Raw genomic sequence first — 12,243 nt, forward strand, 5'->3', positions numbered from 1 at the left:
AGCACCAGTGACTTGATAGGCTCCATGCAAGAGAGGAAGTATGGTGTTTAGGGTTCCTCAGTACCCAGTTATATGTTCAGATGTCCTGAAAACACCCTTAGAATATTTCAAATGCCACTACTCTTTTAGATTCCACTTAGCACATATTTACTGAGCTGCCTCCTGAGGTAGTAACCCCCGGTAAGGCTCCTGACAGACATCCATCTGGCTTTGAGAACTTTGCTTTTGTGACTGGAAGACAGCAAGTTTAATTTTGTTTAATGTTGTTAAGTTTAATTTTACAAGTTTGTCAACTCTGTGCCCCTAGAGAGAGGTGATTTGAATGACTTCCAGTGGGCTTTCATGCTTGGGGAAGGTCTGCTTGGTCACTCACTGATCAATGAGAGTGTCTGCAAATGGACAGCTTGCACATGGGGCTTCCAGCACCATAACAAAGAGCCTATGTGAAGGAGAGTTAGTTCACTGCACAGTATGGAAGGTCAGCTCTGAGGTTAGGTTGCATGTGGGAGGGCCGATGCTATGCTCACCACAGGTGTGCCCAAATAAAAGGTGTAGTCTAGCCACTCTGTGGTTTGCCTTAAAGATAGCCAAGTTCCTTTTCATAACGTTCAAGAAGACTTTATGAACTGCAAGGAATGCAGAGGCCTTTCTTAGAAGTCAGCCATCCGAAGCTTCCAACCTGGAGTTCAAGGTGGGCTGAGTGGCACAGTTACTGATGCTCACTGCCTTCCTGTAAAGACCCCAGCCTTTCACGGCCCATGAAAATGACAAGGTTAGGGTAATTTGTTTGTTTCTTTTTGAAGAGGGGTTCTTTCCAAGTCACTTTTTATTGAGATATAGCTTTCATATTGTAATCTGCACAAATCTTGAATACAGGTTGATGAATTTTTAAATATACCCAATGCAATTTGCAATAAAAATTGGGTGCAAAAAATCTAAAACACAAACCTGGCACGTAATTTGACATTAAAGGAGCTTCATTTTAGGTTTTCAGATGGCTGATTTTGGATAGATGTACCCAAACTAAACTTTTCTTTCCGGTTCTCTGTGTCTTTGCATGTCGTGTTCTCATTTTGCTGGTGTTTGGAGCACCTGGTTGGTGTCCCCATGTTGAATAAGTAGTGCCAGAGAGTGTGCTCTTGTACCTGAGGGAGCTCGGAGGAGACAATCAAGCTGAAAAATCCTGAAAATGTCTGTGATGTGTTTGAGCTGTCCTTACGTAGTGCTTATTGGAAGCCACAGAAATTGTGAATCTGGATTTGAAGCAATCAATAAATCAAATGTAACATCTAAGGTAATTTCAGAGCATTCCCTGGGAAACTTGGCTCATTCAGTTTCTCCTCTATCACTTAAAACAGAGTTCTTTGTCTCTGGGGTTGATGAGTAGGTATAAAAGCAATTCAGAGCCAACTGTCAGATAAAGCAAACTCAATTCATGTCCTATAATGACAAGGTCATGCACCGCATAGAACCTCTTTTAGATTGGCTTTGAGTAAACTCAGATGAAGAAAAGCTTGTATCAAAAAAAAAAAAAAAAAAAAAAAGAAGAAGAAGAAGAAGAAGAAGGAGAAAAAGAAAAAAAACCCTACCTCACTTGAGAATACACAGAGATCAAAAGAAACCCAGCTCAGGCGGGGACACCAGCAAATCGTCCTGTTTTTATAATGACTTCTTTACATTATTGAATACAATGGGAACTTTAAGGGCCGACTGCAATAACAGTTTCTCATGAAAAATTAACAAAGAATTTATGGAAATGTAGGAAAAGTCCCAAAGCAATTAGCTTAGATTTCTCTAGAGTCTGAGAAAAGCCTGGATAATTGCATGCAGAATTATCACTGGATACAGAAAGTCCATTTTCATCACAATGGGATATAATGATGTTAAAGCTAACAGGGAGCTATATTTAAAAAGGTTACCACACAGTTTACCGAATGGTTTGATTTATGTAACTTTGGAGATAACACACTTAAGATTATGGTAAGGGGGAACGGGAGGGGTTATCCTTGAGATTTCCAAATGCTCGTATATGATAGGAAAACACATTGCAGTTTCTGCAAGCTAATTGTACATTACCACCAGGATGCACAAGAATGAATTTAATTTGTCTCAGAATTGAGAACTGAATTGTACTACAAGCTGGCACATGAATATCCATCCTGACTTGACTCTGTTGTAAATTGGCTATTATGTATGTTTATAGGTACACTTAGGGCTGGAGTCCTCTTCCCAAGAGTCTTAGAAACTCCGAGGTCCTGGCACTCTGTGGTAGCAGAGGCAACATGCAGAAGACCCGCAGAGCCCTTGCTAGGCCTGCAGAGAGATTATGCGTCATTATTTAAATGTCACTATTTTCTGTAATATAAAATGAAATGAAGAGCAGCAACTTTTCTTCTGATGTTCATTCACAAGCGCTGGCAGCTTAATGACTTCCCAAGTTCAAGAAAACCAGCTTCTCCTTGGCTGTCTGTAAAGAAATGGGGGGAAGAGACATAATACAGTGAGCTTTTATCAACCTCCAGTGTCTCTGCACTGTCGCCCGCACACGCACACACAGGGCTGGATATCCTTTTCTAGCTGTAAAAGGCTGTAGTTAAGGCTGTGCCTGGGATTCAAATGATTCTTGCAACCATTAAATAGATTCTTTTGCTCTGAAGCCCACAGAATATTAATAACTTTTGTTAGCTACAGTGTCAAAAGGATCATACGGTCTCAATCTTATTTGGTAAATACTCTGTTTAAAAAAAAAAAAGAGAGAGAGAGAGAGAAGAAAGAGATTATTTAAGTGTTTCCAACAAAAGCCTCAGCAGAGATCCTGCTCTGAATGGACACTGCTGCCTGGGGACAAATGTCAACACAGTTCAAGCTTTGTTAAAAGGGCTGAAAAGATCTGCGAGTCTGCACACGGGCACACTTATGGCCAGCATTAAGAAAATCAATGTAAAATAACAAAACCGCATTCACATCACAACCTGGCCAATACACTTCCAGCAGATGTGACAATCATATTTTGACAGTTCAGATAGCTGATAATGGATGGCAAAAGAAATTTCTATTTGACATGGGACCAGAGTTGATGCAATTACAGCTCCTCTGTTTGTCTGGGCCACATTAAGGATGCAAAAAGCAGAGAGAATAAACAGAAGCCGGTATCTGGGTATAATCAATGCAGAATGAGGCAAGCCTCATCAGTAGCATTCCAGTTTCCTTTTAATTTTTACTCACTTCTGCATTTAATAATAGCCCCAAGAATAGATTAAAATTCCTGCAGTCTTCCTTGCTTCCCATCTCGCCATCCTCTCCTGGCTCTTTTGTCATCCTAAACGCTTTTTTTTTTTCTTGGCACATTCTTCACCTGGTTAATGAAAGAAAGGGAAATGAAAGAATCAGAAGCTTTGTTGTAAATGGAAGTGGCAATTCACTCACGGATGCCGCGCAGCGCTGACATTCCCCACCCTTGTACCTGAAAAACTTCTGGACATCTCCCATTCTGGCAGGTCAAATAAAGCTGTTCCTTGGGGGATAGTTTAAAACTGCTTGTAACATGTTTTGATTTACAGATTATCAATTCTGCTGAGCAACAGAGAGACATATTTGGGAGTCGCATAAACAAATAAATTCAGCCGTGCTGTGGATTAACCTAAAGTGACACATTTATTTAAAAATCTGCCTACTACTTGTCCTCATTGATTAAATGCCCTTAAGAAAGTAAGTCTGATGAAATGAAAGCCATTACGATGCAGCACACCTCCTCCACTCTTTTGATGGTTGACACATTCCCTAGAGTGGGAGATTGGATGGCTGATAAGCTAACACTGAATTATAAGCGCTTTGTGGAATGTCACTGGCAAATGAAAGATCTACTGTTTTGCTTGCAAAGCAATCGTATGCCTTAACAGCACAAAAATGGACACGGTGCAGAATTATTTCATCCTCTGTGCTTGGAATATAAACGAATGTGTATGTTGTGAGCACGTTTTCACAGCAGAGATGGGCACCAGCAGGACTTGGTCCTGGCAACAGTACCATTGATCACGAAAGTAGAAGGGCCTGCCAAGGACTTTGTCAACGTTGTCAGGACTCTAGTGGGCATCGGCTGATCGTGCTGTGGCTTCTTGTTCCCTGAGCCTTCGTGGTTTGGGAAGGGAGAATGCAGAGGCAAATGGCAGGGACGATGGAGAGATTTAATGGAAAACCCTTCCTTTTGGAGTGAGAGGGGTAGACAGCATTTGAGGTGTAGTGGAGAGGGGGCCAGATATGGAGTTCAGGCTGTGTTTTTCCTTACTAGCCTTATGGCCTTGAGCAAATCCCTTCTATTTGCTGAGCTTTCAGTTTCTGGGACTGAAAAATGGGGCTAATACTACTTGGTTTTTATTAGATTGTTGAGAGGCTGGTGGATGAAGGTACAAGAATGTACTTTGAGAGTGCACAGCTCCACGCAGAGGTCAGGGGTCATCACTGGCAGCGATGAATGAGAACACCAGGTGGTATTTGCTCCCAGAGGGCCAGACCCTGCTTTCCCATCTCTGGGTTCTGGGTCTCCGTTGATGCCTCACTGCTGCTTTCAGGCCCAATTGAAGTGAAGTCTCCTTCCAGGCCGCAAGGGAAAAACCTAGAAAACCTGAGATACTGTTTAGACTTCAATCTAAATGGTGTAGAGGGTATTTAAAAAGATTGAAAGTCAATCATTTTGTCTAAAATAAAAGTGGTGAAGGAAGCCCTAAAGTGCAGTGAAATACTGCTAAATTTTGGAATTGCTTTGACCCCCAGATTGGAGACCAGGCTCGAGGAGTGTTCAGACTACTTGTTTGTTGTTGATTCCCTTTCTGGGCAATTAAAAATTCTTCTCAAAATCTGCAAGAGGAGGTCAGTTTTAGGTTTATCCACATATACGTTCATTTTCCTTTCAAATCTTTGTCTCTGGTTGTGCCCACCATGCACAGCTATTATTTCTGCCAAACTTTATTTTGGTAGCATTATTTGTTCCCTAAGAACTGTGGGTTGGATTGGGAAGGTTACAGGGCTGGGTAGATCCATGGCCTCCGCTGTGCACATCTCACGGAGTTTTTTCTCTGAGGCTGATTCTGGAGTGGGCCCTGGAAGTGTTGTTCCATTCTGACACTCTTGAATGTGGGAAGTGTGGACGGTCCCTGTAATCCCTTGGAATGTGGGTTAAACGGACTTGGCTCTGGTTTTGGCTTAGGCTGCTGTTAGCTGTGTGGCTGTAGTGCCCTGGGTTAATCTCTGAGCTTCTTTAATAATAATAATAATAATAATAATAATAATAATAATAATAATAATTATTATTATAATGGTAACTTCTAGTTACTGGGTGCTGATCATGTACCAAGCATTATTATTATTATTATTATTTTTATTTATGATAGGCACACAGTGAGAGAGAGAGGCAGAGACACAGGCAGAGGGAGAAGCAGGCTCCATGAACCGGGAGCCCGACGTGGGACTCGATCCCGGGTCTCCAGGATCGCGCCCTGGGCCAAAGGCAGGCGCCAAACCGCTGCGCCACCCAGGGATCCCCTGTACCAAGCATTATTATGAGGGTTAATATGTTGTATTTGCTATAATTCTCCTAGGAACCTGGCATATTGGGTTTTATTATCCAATTATGTCTGTGGTGTGTAGGTTAAATCACTTGCTCAGATTCCACCTCTGGTAGATGGGAGAAAAGGGGTCATAACCCAAGTCCAAGTGACCCTGAATCCTTAGCCATGTCCACCCTGTTCACCTCAAGGGGCTGTTGAGAATATTAAATGTGATCATGCTGGGAAAGCAGCTTTTTTTTTTTTTTAAGATTTTATTTATTTATTCATGAGAGACACAGAGAGAGGGAGAGAGAGGGGGCAGAGACACAGGCAGAGGGAAAAGCAGGCTCCATGCAGGGAGCCCGATGTGGGACTCGATCCCAGGACTCCAGGATCATTCCCTGGGCTGAAGGCAGGCACTCAACCACTGAGCCACACAGGTGTCCCAAGCATCTTTATTTAAAGAAATAATTCTTAATAATGCATATTTATTTAAATAAAAAGTGCATAAGAGAGAATGCAAAAGGAAGTGAAAACTGCTTATGACCCTAATGCTTTTTATAAAAAAATGCAAAGTAAGAAGTCAGTGTCTCCCTCTGACGTCCACCCCATCCCTTGGGGATAAACTCTTATTAGCAGTTTTGTGTGTGTGTATGTGTGTGTGTGTGTGTGTGTGTGTACATATCCACACTCTGTTCTTGGTGAATGTTTTTTGAAAAGGAGCAAACTCCATGGTCGAAGGGAGTGGTTTTCCTGCTGTTGGGGCATGACAGGCACAGCCTGCCCTTGAGCATCCAGGGTGTCCAATTCAGGATGCTCTGGCTGCTTCGTCCACATGACACGTCAGCAAGACCCTCTGTGTGGGGGGCAGGGGCCACCCTGGGGGTGAGCGGCAGCCCCCCCAGCTGGTCCAGTGAGAGGAAATGTGTGTTTCGACCTGTCGGGGTCTCCTGTCCTGGATCATATCTGTCTGTCCGCCTCCCTTCCCTGCTCTTGCTCTTGCTTTCGTCTTTTAATTCCTGACCCTCCCCTGCTCCTCGACCTTCCTTCACTTGATTTCAGGGGAGAATGTGCTGAAGTGAAAGTGACTGGTGGGGAAGGGAGTAGGGGGTCGAGAGAAGTGAGAGGAAAAAGAAAAAAATCAATGCTCCACTCCTATTTTAGGCATCTGAGATGCCTTTCCTCTGATTTAGCTAAGTGCTTTGGGGCAAAAGGGCCCAGCATATTCAGTAGCTTCAGGAGATGCCCTGTTGCCCCCAAGGGAATAAAACAGATCCATAGGAGGAGGGTGGGACTCGGGAGCCAAATTCTAGGGTAGTAAGTAGGTATAAGAGTGAGCTCGTGTTTGGTCTCCAAGTGCCCAGAAATGCCCTGCCCAGATTGAATCCTGAGCAGGGCCTGTAAGCCGGAGCTGAAAGCCTTGATGGCAGAGGAGCAAGTAGCTGCAAGGCCAGCTTTCAGAAGAGAAGTCTAGTGGAGCCTCTTCAATCAGATGGCGGGAAGCGTGAAGGGCCACTGCTGCTGGTAGCGTAGTTTTGGCTGAAGACAGGAAGGCCATTTGGTGGCACGCAGAGCAGCCCAGGCCGCTGGCCTGCTCACCGGAGGGGTGCTGGCTACCCTCCCCCCCAGGTCCCCTGTTTACTGGTTGAGAATGAGTGTTGCTCCAGGTCAGCGCAGGGTGGAGACAGTTTGCAGCTCCGGGACCTGAACCCAGAGCTCTGTTGAGCTTTTTGCTGCTCTGTTCCGTTTCACTGAATTTACAGGTAGAACCCGGAACCTTTGCTCTCTCAAGCTGCCCTTTGGTGTTCCATTTAGAAGAATGTTTTATCTCTTCATGACTGGCTAAACACAGTTGCAAGCAAAATCTGGGGTTGTCCAGTTCTTTCCATCCCATTTTTCATACATGCAGAATTTAGAATTGATGGTACCTCATAATATTAAGGTCGAAATTCCACTGGGAGAGGTTAGTAACTCGTGGAGTCAGAAACCATGAGAAGGAGTCTTTGAGTGGTTTATCATTGTCAGAAGAAGCCAGAGATCGAATTATAACTTAATATGCACAGTTGGGTGTGTTTTATTATTTATAACACATGCTTCATTTCTAACACTCCTCTGAATGCTAAATCATTGCTCTGATGGGTTTCCCATCCTGCTCACCTACTTTGCCTGGTCTCCATCATTTAAAATAGTGTGAACAGGGTAGCCCAGGTGGCTCAGTGGTTTAGCGCCGCCTTCGGCCCAGGGTGTGGTCCTGGAGACCCAGGATTGAGTCCCACATTGGGCTCCCTGCATGGAGCCTGCTTCTCCCTCTGCCTGTGTCTCTGCTTCTCTCTGTGTGTCTCTCATGAATAAATAAATAAAAAATCTTTAAAAATAAAATAAAATAGAATAGTGTGAATGGTTGCCATCAGGCTGCCTAGTGTGCCCCAAACGAGGCTCTGGCTTGCACTACAACTTCCTTTTCAGAAGTCAGTTCCATGTTTCTCAACCAGGATTCCAGAGCTCAGTGAGTGAATTGAAATAAAAACAAAAACAAGCAAACAAAACAAAAAACAGAACAAGCTATGATGGGGTTAATGTGTCAAAAATGGAGCTTGTACTCACTGACAGGATTAAGAAAACCCCACAAATTGTAGCCTCATTCAAGAAATATCTTTTCCTCTATGGTATGCATTATGCTTGGTACTGGGGATACAGAGAGGACCCACTGCCCTAGCAGAGCTTACATTCTTGTGAGAAGACAGACAAGAAACAAGATAATTACAGGTTGCATCTTACCCTGTGGATGTAAAGGGTAAGGTGGAGTGATAGAGAATAAGGGGTGGGATGTGGGGAGGGTCGCTGTCCACCGATGCTCTCCATGAGCAGGGAGCAATTCAGCTCATATGGGCAGGCAGGTCACTGGCATACCGTTTTTAAATCCTGTTGACAATTGTCCAGCAGCTCATGATTATAATACGGACAATCAGAGCACTGGAAGTTCAGATGGAGAGCTTCCATGAGAGACATATTAGTTTACTAGAGCAGCCATAACCACACATTGAGTGGCTTAAACAACAGGACTTCATATTCTCACAGTCCCGGAGGCTCGAAGTCTGAGGTGGGGTTGGCAGTGTTGATTTTTTCTGAGCCTCTCTCCTTGGGTTATAGATGGCTGTCTTCCTCCTGGGTCTTCACATGATCTTTCTCTCGTGTTTGCATATGTCTCTGTCCCTACCACCTTTCTTCTTCTAAGGGCACCAGTCATACTGGATCAGGATCCCCTCTAATGGCCTCACTTTGACTGAATTACATTACAGACTATCTCCAGATACAGTCATGTTCTAAGGTATTGGGGGCCGGGACATCAGTGTATGAATTTTGAGGAGACACAATTCAGCCTGTAAGATAAGGAAGTGAAGAATGTGTGATAGTAGATCTTCATATGGATGCTTTTGGGGGATGACATTTTATCCTTTAGGTACCTCTTAACATGCTGCACTTGTACCTAAGGAAAATGATGATCACATAACACACCAAGGATCTTTTTGCACTCTTTAGGGGGTCTAGGCTCCAGTAGTGAGGGCCTTGCCTGGAGTCAGCCATCTGAGAAAGTAGGCTAGAGATTCTTTTCAAAAAAATTTTATATCTCTTATCTCAAAATTGGGAGGTAGATCTCATTACCCATTCTGAAATGGTGCTGCCAAACATTTCATGTCTAATTAAATAAATTAAAAAAACGCCAAGCTAAATCATTAGAGAAAGGACACCTAGTTTTAAAAAAATGTCTGTTGATACATTCATAATTTTATAACAGAGAAGGAAATCAATTGACAATTTATTGAAAACTATGTGCTCAGCACTCTGCTAAGGGGAATCTAGAAGCACAGTAATTGATTTATTCATTCTTTCACTCAACAAATATTTATTGAGTCTTTACCCTGGGCTTCATCTACAATGTCCATTTAAAAAAAAAAAAAAGAACCTGGGTAAAGACAACTGGAGCATGATCTGAATTTATCAGATCTGTTAGTGTAGAAATATTATTGTAGAATCCTTCAAGCTTCTGGGGTGGGTGCTTAGGGAATGGTAGTGGTGAGATGGAGCAGGTCTGTGCTGTCACGTGACCGAGAGAAAGCCTCAGGGAAGATAAGCCCCCAAGAATGGGGTTGCGAGGGACATGTGGTTAGAATCCATGCAGATGCCATCAGTTATAACTGTTAATGAGGACACCAAAAATTATTTTTATCTTAAAATGAACAATAAGTTGATGAGGATGGAATGTCAGTTATGAATATTTGGGAAAGGACCCAGAAGGAGAAGAGAGTTTCCTGACTGGGATACAGGTTCCCACGGAATTATTAGGTAGAACTTGTGAGTCAGTGTGTTTCTTATAGTGGACCTGATTGATAACCTATGCATCAGAGAAAGGACCAGGTCTGTGTTTTACACATGCGCGTGCACACACACACACATAGTCACATACACAAGTTAATATTCCCTTAACACCTCCTATTTAGCTTACTTAGGTGTTATACTGTCTTAATTGTGTCCTTACCTGATCTACCTCCCACATTTAGCTGGTGCATTCCTGGAGCACACTGAGTTCCCAACAGCTATTTTTTGAATGAGTGAATTAATTAGTCAGTTTGAGGGCATTTGGAAAGTTTTTACTTGAATAGATTGTTGTAGGATTTGTAGTAATGCTATCCTTTTGACTCGGGTTGAAAATGCATCACCAGATTCTGGTTCATGGTAGTATCGAGATGGGGTTCTAAAGTCTGTTTGGGAGCATCCATTAGAGGAGTTCCAGATGATATCTTTTATGCATTGTCTAGGTGGAAGGTCACTAAAAATGGATGAGAGAACAAGAAAGAAGAAGATAATCATTCTCCTTCTGGGTAGAATCAGGTAGAAAAATGATGATCGTCTTTGCCACATTCACCAAGTGTACCCAAATACTCCTTTCAAAGTGCATCTCATCTGCATTGGTGGTCTCATGGGATCAGGCTGGTCCAGTGCAGAAGCCCAGGCCTTACAGAAATGGGATCAAGGAGTGCTGTGGGCTCTTACTAGTCCCAGGGGACCAATGTCCTTGATGTGCGTCTCTTTGATGTTTGGACTCCTATTGAACCTAAGACTCTCAGGAAATCACTGAAAGTTCTGTGAGAGTCAGGAAAATATGCAGGAAGAACTGGGTCTTAGGGGATTTCAGTTGATTCTCAGAAATTTTGTTCAAAGACTTTGTCTGGAATAGATACTACCTGAACGGTTACTCTAGGAAACCAGAATCTCTTAGGAAAACAAATATCACGTCTGCAGTGAACTAGAAATCTAAATGAACGGGGACATGAGGAATTCTTTTTACCTTGAAATGAATGATATCCGGAGACACAGCCACACAAGTTAAAATGAGTACATTTAAAATCCATAAGTATAAAATTCATTTGAAGTTTCCTGTGAACACCGGGGGTTAAGTTATGACCCATCCTTATGATAGATGACCTGGCAGTCATTAAATATTCTATTTTACAAGAATTTAAAAAGATACAGAGAATGCTTGTGATGCAATGAATTAGAAAAGAGGTTGCAAGCTACATAAGTTTTAAAGCACAATTGTGTCAAAAATGTGTAATGGGGGAGAGAGATCAAAGGGCCGGCCACCAAAGTGTTCATGCTGGTATTTAACGTATACGGATACGTGGATGTGTGTAGGGAACTATGGCCAATGGGTTTTCTTCTTTTTTCTTGTATTTTCTATGTTTTCCTTAAAACATTTTTAAATCCTGAAAGTTTCAAAGAAACAGAAAAGTTAAGATAATCATGGAACTGACACTTAAGTACTCATCACAAAGAATAAGCAGATGCTAACAACATGCCGAATTTGCTTCAAATATCTCCTTAAAACATGCAAGGAAGTCAACATCACACATAACAGCTTTGGTCTCCCCGCCATCTCTCCCCCTCCCTCCTGATTTTCAGTTTGGCACGTATTTGCCTAGAATAAACACTGCACTTGTCAGATATTGCCATGTGATTAAATCCTGGTCAGTGGAACCAAAGCAGAAGTTACACACACACCTTCCCAGCAGAATTCTTAAAAGCCTGTCCTCCCTCCTCCCCTTCCCCCCTTAGGCTGGCTGGGATGTGGCCATTATGACAGGAGCTGTAATGGGCCACCAGGTGAAAGTTGTGTGTTAAGAAAGGTGGAGCTGTAAATTAGGAGCGCTCTGATGTCTCCTGCTCACTGAGTTGCCATTACAATCCTAAGCAGCTTACTTGGACTTCAGTTTGACAAACAAATGGAATTATAATTCATTTAAGCTACTTTTGTGTTATTTTTATTATTTATTATTTATTTTTAAAAATTTATTTATTTCTTCGGAAGAGAGAGAGTGCAAGTGGGGAGAGGAGTAGACTCTACACTGAGCGTGGAGCCTGATGCAGGGCTTGATCTCAGAACCCTGAGATCATGACCTGAGCCTAAACCAAGAGTCAGATGCTTAATTGAGCCATCCAGTTACCCCTTAGGCCACTGTTGTTTTAGATTTTCTTTCCCTGGGAGCCTAAATTAATCCATTTACTGTACTGTGTATCCTTTTCATGTCTTGTATTTTTTTTTTTTACCACATACACTTGTATCCTAAACAATATATACATTGTGTGTTAATATTAAAGCTAGATGGTATCATACTGTACCTAGCTTTTTGCAACTTGCTTT

This window comes from Vulpes lagopus, chromosome 7 (assembly GCF_018345385.1).
Source record: "Vulpes lagopus strain Blue_001 chromosome 7, ASM1834538v1, whole genome shotgun sequence".
NCBI classification, from domain to species: domain Eukaryota; kingdom Metazoa; phylum Chordata; class Mammalia; order Carnivora; family Canidae; genus Vulpes; species Vulpes lagopus.